Source organism: Parus major, chromosome 3, assembly GCF_001522545.3.
Source record: "Parus major isolate Abel chromosome 3, Parus_major1.1, whole genome shotgun sequence".
Classification (NCBI taxonomy): Eukaryota; Metazoa; Chordata; class Aves; order Passeriformes; family Paridae; genus Parus; species Parus major.
Genome location: NC_031770.1, coordinates 101,642,606 through 101,649,771, shown reverse-complemented (window position 1 = coordinate 101,649,771; position 7,166 = coordinate 101,642,606). Strand labels below are relative to the sequence as shown.

The 7,166-nt window shown below is 36.1% G+C and overlaps 1 long non-coding RNA gene across 1 annotated transcript; it reads right to left on the bottom strand.

Moving 5' to 3' along the window:
• Positions 1–6,197: 6,197 nt before the first annotated feature.
• LOC107201160 lies at positions 6,198–7,152 on the bottom strand. The gene is made up of 2 exons (XR_001520047.1): positions 7,068–7,152; positions 6,198–6,297 (listed from the first exon to the last, which is right to left on the bottom strand). It is a non-coding gene; the product is annotated as an uncharacterized LOC107201160 (long non-coding RNA).
• Between the last annotated feature and the right edge of the window lie 14 nt (positions 7,153–7,166).

Genomic DNA, 7,166 nt, shown 5'->3' with positions numbered 1-7,166 from the left:
AGCATTTATAGCTCTCAGGTAAATTCACATGTGAAAGGAAACTGTCAGGTCAGATTTGGCCACTGTGTGGAGTATCACTGCTGACAATAGAACAGGAATAGTTCTTTTTTTATCCATAATTCAACCGGATTTACATCAATAAATTCAGTTGTACTGTTAAGACTTAGTGTCCCATTGCTTCAGAATGAAATAAACATTGTGCTTCATGAAACATCTCTGTATAATGTTATTTTTAGAGATCTACTTATTCCCTAGGCTCAGCCACTGGTCCACGATAGACTTGCAAAATGGATTATATCATCTGTATGTCAAGGGTTTGGGAATAATAACACCCAGTTTTGCAGTCATTTACTTTATTTTTCTCTGAAACTGAAAGAGAGATATAAAACATTTAGAAAAATATCAACAAAACAAGTAAAAATACCCTCTAAAGCAAATATATATCATAATAAAATACACAAGATGAGTTAAATATAGAGGTAGATGACTTGAATCCCTGATAACTAGACAGCCACTCTATCCCTTGTTGAAAGTTATTCCTGGTTTGACCCTCACATCAGAATAAAGAATCACCAATTCCTTTAACTTTATCAGGCATTTTTCAATTTGCAATTTAACTCTTCTTCTGTGCATAATGGGTGATCCGCACTGATGCCTTGGTATTTTCCTACTTTTTATATTCTTTTATCAAGAATTATTTATGATTTATAAGATGTTTTTGAAAATACGACATAATTGAATAATTAAGGATTTTCAGCCTCTTAATAATAGGATTAGCTATAGGCAGCTTTTGCTGCATTCCATTTTCAAGATCTATAGTTTGCAAACGCGAAGGGGACCTTTATATATGGAACTGAAAATTAATGCTATTGAATGAACTGGGTGACATAGTATCTCAAGAAAGGGAGATTTATAATAATGGTTAATATTCCAACAGAAAAAGCCATAATGAAGCCTAATGTTTGAAAAATGAAGCTGCAAGGATTCATATTAACATTGAAACATAAAAGTTTAATCAAAGACAATTAATTGCACAAACTAGTCCTAAAACATTTGTTGTAGTTTTAAATCAAAACTGAACATCTTTCAAAAGTCTACAATGTAGATACAATATTGCAATTATGTACCTGAGACAGATATCTATCAGTTCTTCTGCCTTGGGAAATCTAAGAAACAACCATTAGTTCTTACAGTGTCTTACAATTTAAGTAATTAAAACTGTCATTGATATTTTGATTGATAGGGATTTAAAAATTCCATGAATGAAGTAGCTTTGTTACACGTTTGAGTGCTCAGTTACAAAATGTCAAAACCCAGTTTGCCAACATAGATTTGGCAAAACATAAATGGAACAAATCCAACTACATTTTTGTGTCACCAGTCAATGATATCCCTCAGGCTAACCAACACAGTGCAATATTATATAGATGTTCCTGATGAAGAAGGCAATAGGGATTTATTAAAAAATCTTGACTGACAGTTATATATATATATATATATATAAAGAATGGAATATAACTTTGTAAATTTAATTTTAGACATACCAGTTTTTTCTTGGTTGAAACTTCAAAAATATTCATGGGAAATTTCAGCTTACATCACTAAGGTGGACTAAGAAGCAGGTAAAAATGCTTTTTTACAAAGGAAAATATTGATCAGTCTTATCTGTAGATAAAATTAGCTGCAAGGTTTTGCTATTTAACATTTACAGAAATTTGTCTTAATTCAGACTGAAACAAGATTATTTATTTTAGCCAACCATGTTTGCTCATTTTGAGAGGGATCGGTCTTACCCATCCTCCTCTCTCGTACAGCCTAGTCCAAGCAAGTCATGCATCCTCAACAGGCAGTGATAGATTTCAGACAGATTTTCAGAGATTGATTTGTCCTGTCGAGGTCTAGAGATCAGGATGGAAGTATACAGCTTCTAGAAGAGCTTCTCCCTAGTTTACTCTAAAAACAGCATCAGTGATAAGCCTAAATTGAACTTTCAGCTTTAAAGTTGCGAAAGTGTTATGTGAAATTCCAACAGTTTACAATCTTTCTTAACAAGCCATTCATAAGAAATATTTGGCAGATCACAGCCCAGTCCTCCAACATATGCTTATGTGAATAAATTCTAATTCATGCAAATGTGTATGTACATGAGTGTTTGCAATGGAGCTGTTCCTTCCGTAGTGGAATGCCAGTGGTGGGTGGCAGAGCCAGGACTGTAGCAGTCCTCACCTTCCCTCTCAGACCCAACAGCGAGCTCCCTGAGAGATCAGTGTTTTCTTATATAAACAACTTTTGATTTTATCTGCATGCTTCTCTATGAACTAAAGTGAAACTGCACTAAGCCTCTTCTACAGTAAGTTCAACAATAATGACCAGCATCAGATTCACAGTGAATTGTTGGTTTGCTGGTAGCATATTGAGCCAGAAGCCCTTCTAAAGTCAAATTAATTAATCTACAGTGTTTTAAATCTACCTGTGTGGCTTTGATTTATCCTGAAATTTTGCTGATAAAATAAATATTTGTGTTCTCTAAGTAGATTGCAAAAATAATTAATGTAGTCTTTCATTATTGTATTAGCAGCTGCTTATACAAATGCATTGGAAGTGGAAGTTGTTCTCCAAACTTTTCATAGCATTAAATAGAAACTAATTGTCATCTAAATTCCCCATTGACAGCCACTTTATAATGCAAATTCACTTGTTAGTATCCTCAGTTATGCATGAACAGAGTAACAGGTGGAACAGTGCAAATTTAGGAAATATCTAAAATAACTCCAACACTTTGTGAATGGAAAATACTGCTGCAATTGAAGCCATTCACTGATTAGATGATAAAGGAGAAGGTGAGAGGCATGTTAACCTTAGTACCCCAAATGTATTATTTCCTTTACTGAAGGTGAGTCCAAAATATCCACTAAATCAATCCTCACTGAAAGGTAAACCCGTCATATCCTAAAGGGAAAAGTAATTAACTTTGTTTGCATCAAATACCTGTCAGCAAATTAACTAAAAATTATAATTCAAATCAATCAGCAAAGTACAGAAGAATAAAGGAATATGGTGAATTTTTTTCAGTGAGTTTTGATCAGAAATTACCACATTGAAATTTATTCAACTACAAATTTAAAATTTGATTTAGTCATTTATTATTTCTCTCTAATCAATGTATGGAAATTGGCATTTACAAAGAACAAGCACCTATCTTAACAGGAGGGAAGAGAAACTTCCTGTGTTGACTCTGAAGAATCTAACAAACTAAATACCTGAATTTGAGATGGCTGCTTCATTTCCTCAGCACCAGGAGTTATTTCTACTGATGAGACAGGATCTTTCAACCATGTTTAATATACAGTCTAAACTTTTCATCACTCTCTTGTTTTTTTATCTTGCCATAACATAACCAGAGTTTTAGGTGCCTTAAGGGATATGGCTAACTGCTGCTCAGGGTCACTGCTCTGCAGCTGCACTCAGCCCAGCCTGATGTGCAGAGAAGGTGCTTGCCAAGGATAACCTGCTGGAAATTTGGCAGTGATAGGCAATCTCAGGGCTTGCAACACCACATGAAACAACAGAGTAAGACAATTACATCTTCTTCCCTCCAGACTGTTTTTTCTCCATGTTAAATGTCAGATAAGCCGGAAATGTCTTAAGAAGGAATGGGAATAACTGGGGGTTTGCTTTGATTTCTTGGTCATCATTCAATACAGTATCTACTGATTCTTAGAAGCTCTGAAAATTAAGTATGATTACTTTTCCTTTCCTCTGCTAGCATATTTTTGCTAGCTACAAAATTAACCTTATTTTTTTCTTAAATCTTACTTTTAAAGTTTAATTTTACTCTGTAAATGTATTTTTCTTTCATAAATCTCAAAACTCTAAGAATCCACCCACCTCAGACAGTTGTCCAGAAGGTGATAATCCTCAAAGTATGTGCTGTCCTACAACATCAGCTGAAAATAAAAACTATCATCCATGATCATTCCTGGGCCCTAGTCAAAAATGACTCCTTCAATTTTTGATGTTTCCCCGGGAAACATGAATTAATATGTTATTCCTTTTCATTCATGTTAAGCTAGTGAGGAACATTTATACTTCAAATGGATCTGCAGATTCTGTAGGTATATACAATATGCCTGTTCCTGAATGGGATTTTTCCTGAAGATAATTGTTGATATTTATTTCTTAAAAAAAAAATGTATGTATGTATAAAAAAACTTCACTGTATGAAGTGAGGGGAGATGATGCATGAGTGATCACACAGAGGGAGATACTGAGATGTGAAGTAGCAAGTATGTATTTGGCAACAAAAATAATTCAGAATTAAAGAATATTTATGCTGTGTTGAGAGTGAGGGACTTACAGAAACAGATTCAGGGACAGAAAAATAAGGAAGCGAGTAATTTATATTTATTTAGGGGGGATGATGAAAGGGATAATGTGCATTACTTTAATGAACTGGCAGTTGCCTTAGCAGATCTGTTGAGTCATCTGTGTGGTACCGTGCTGAGTGTATTGTTAGGTGGCACTACAATCACAGAAAGACTTACTGAGCAGAAGTAGATCATGTAAGAGAAGAAACTAAATCCCCATTAGAATTCTGCCTGAGACAGTAAATCCAGGTTGTGTGCTCACTGTTTGGAAGTCTCAAGTGCCCGACAGCCTTGGTGTGTAATGCAATATTTGGGATAACAGCACTGTGGGAGCTCAGCTGCTCTGTGTCACACAGCCTCAAGTGTGGGCTGGCTGGGGCAGTGAAAGTTGCCCTCCTGGAAATCCTCTCCACACACAGCACTGCAGAGCCAAAGCAGCAGTGATGCTGCCTTGTAATACTGAGTGAACAAAATACAGCAGCAGGACAATTCTTGCTATGTGTTGTGACCCAGTTTAATGCACTACTACACTGTCTACTGAAAAAAACAAGCAAGTTTTTCTTTTGTTTATTATTAAATGTGGATTATAGGCTAACTGAGATGATGACATGAAGCTGAATTTGGACTAATTTTCAGTGGGAACGGAAGCACAAAGGAAATCAAGCTATATGAAAACAGTAGGCATAACTGCAGCCTTTTATCACAGGAAATCAATGATTCCTGCTGAATTAAAATGTTTTTATTATTCTCCTTTGAACAAAGATTTTGTAGAAGATTAAGTAGACGTGTAGGCATTGCCTCAACTTCTTTGAGGGTAAATTTGAATTCTGACACTATAGTCAAGATAATTTACCTGGTCTAAGGACATGACTTCCTGACAATACTAAATTCAACACCCTTTGTCTGGATAAAGTAATAACTTATTTCAGTGGAGGCAGCACCTGATTCTTTAATTAAACAGATGAACAGTATCAGGCTTTTCTACTCTTTGGTTTCAAAATAAATTTGTATAGGCTCTCAGAATAAAATCTTTTAAATCTTAGCCATGATTCAGTGAGATTGCAAATCAAAACGAGTTTGTCTGAGCTAGAGCTTAAGCTTTAGCATATATGTTTATTTCCTGTATTATATTACTTTCCTTCTTTTTTAGGTTTGGATTGACTGTTACTTGACTGCTAAACAAAATTACCCTAAAGGTTTTGTACATTGAGAAAAAAAGATAATTAGCTTTTTCTGGCTTCTCTACTCACTGAGCTCAGTTACTATGACAACCAAAATTTTACCACTTTCTTAATATCAGTTCTTTTAATTTCTACAGTTTAAATTAAAAACTCAAACATTTAAACTATGGAAAAAAATCTATCATTTCATATATTTAGAACAACATTGTTCACCTTCATTAATAGTGACCATGCATAAGAATTTTCTTAATGTCTTCTAAAAGTCAGAGAGGTCTTCCAAGAGCTACTGATAGCTCAGTGAAACAAGTGTTTGTAGCTCACCACTCATCCTACTTATAAAGTGATAATACAGACATTACAGTTGAAATAAACAATTGCTGTAGTTCTGATGTCAGAAAATGGCATGCAGCACATCCCAGTTTTGCAAACACAGAGCTTTTATTATTATTATCTGATTGCACTTGGGAAATACAAGTAATGAGGCATTTTTGTGATGGTGTGACATGATGCTCACTTTTTAGATACAGCTTCTCCTGGCTGGGAAACTTTCAATTTGCTTCCAGCTGTTCTTCACACTACTGTAAAAGCAATTTTCATTTCCTATTGGAAAAAACCTCCTTTTATAAATAATAGACCATATGATCTTTCATTGAAAGAGAATAAAACATTTATGTGCCAAAGGCTAGGAAACAGACCACCGTGTTGTTCACCACTGAAGATTTGTGTAAGATCTTGTAGATTTTTGAGGTCTAGATAAAAATAAAAAAATAAAAAAATAAATTAGAATGGGCATCGTTCTACTCCTCACTATTAGTCAGTTGTTTGGAGAGTAAACCAAAGGTTGATGATTCCATACCTGCATTCCCTGAACATGCTCTGGACAAAAAGAGGTACTTCAAAGGAACAGCTACATTTAAGTGCATAAAATCATAAAATAATTTGAGCTGGAAAAGACCTTTAAGGTCATTAAATCCAAGAATTACCCCAGCAGCACCAAGTCCTCCACTACACCGTGTCACTAAGCACCACATCTACACAACTTTTAAATACTTCCAGAGACAGTGAATATATCATTTCCCTGGACAGCCAGTTCCAGTGCTTGATGACCCTTTCCATGAAGAATTTTTTCCCTAATATCCAGTCTAGTTCATGCTGGCACAACTGGAGGCCATTTGCTTTCCTCTTGCCATGAGGCTGACTCCCACCCCACCAGAACCTCCTTTCAGGGAGCTGAAGAGAGCGGTGAGGCACCCCCTGGACTAAACACCCCCAGCTCCCACAGCTGTTCCTTTCACACTTGGGCTCTGCCCTTCTACACTCCATTGCCTTTCTCTGGATATGCTCCATTGTCCTGGTTTCACACTGATATTTGGCGAGGAGGGAAGAAGCCAGCCACGGAAATTATTTTTCTCAGAGAAAAACTTCCTCTGTGCCTAGCAAAAACCAATAGCTGGCTGTCTCTGAGAATTTACAACCTGTTAAACCATTTAGGACCTAGATCCACCTCTGTGAAACTCACGTTTTAAAGACCGGCAAGCCCAGGAAATCTCTCTTTTGTTTCTGGCTTTGAAGAGGCAGCCGGGTGCTGGTCGGGCCGGCCCCGCTCCGCCGTGGCCCG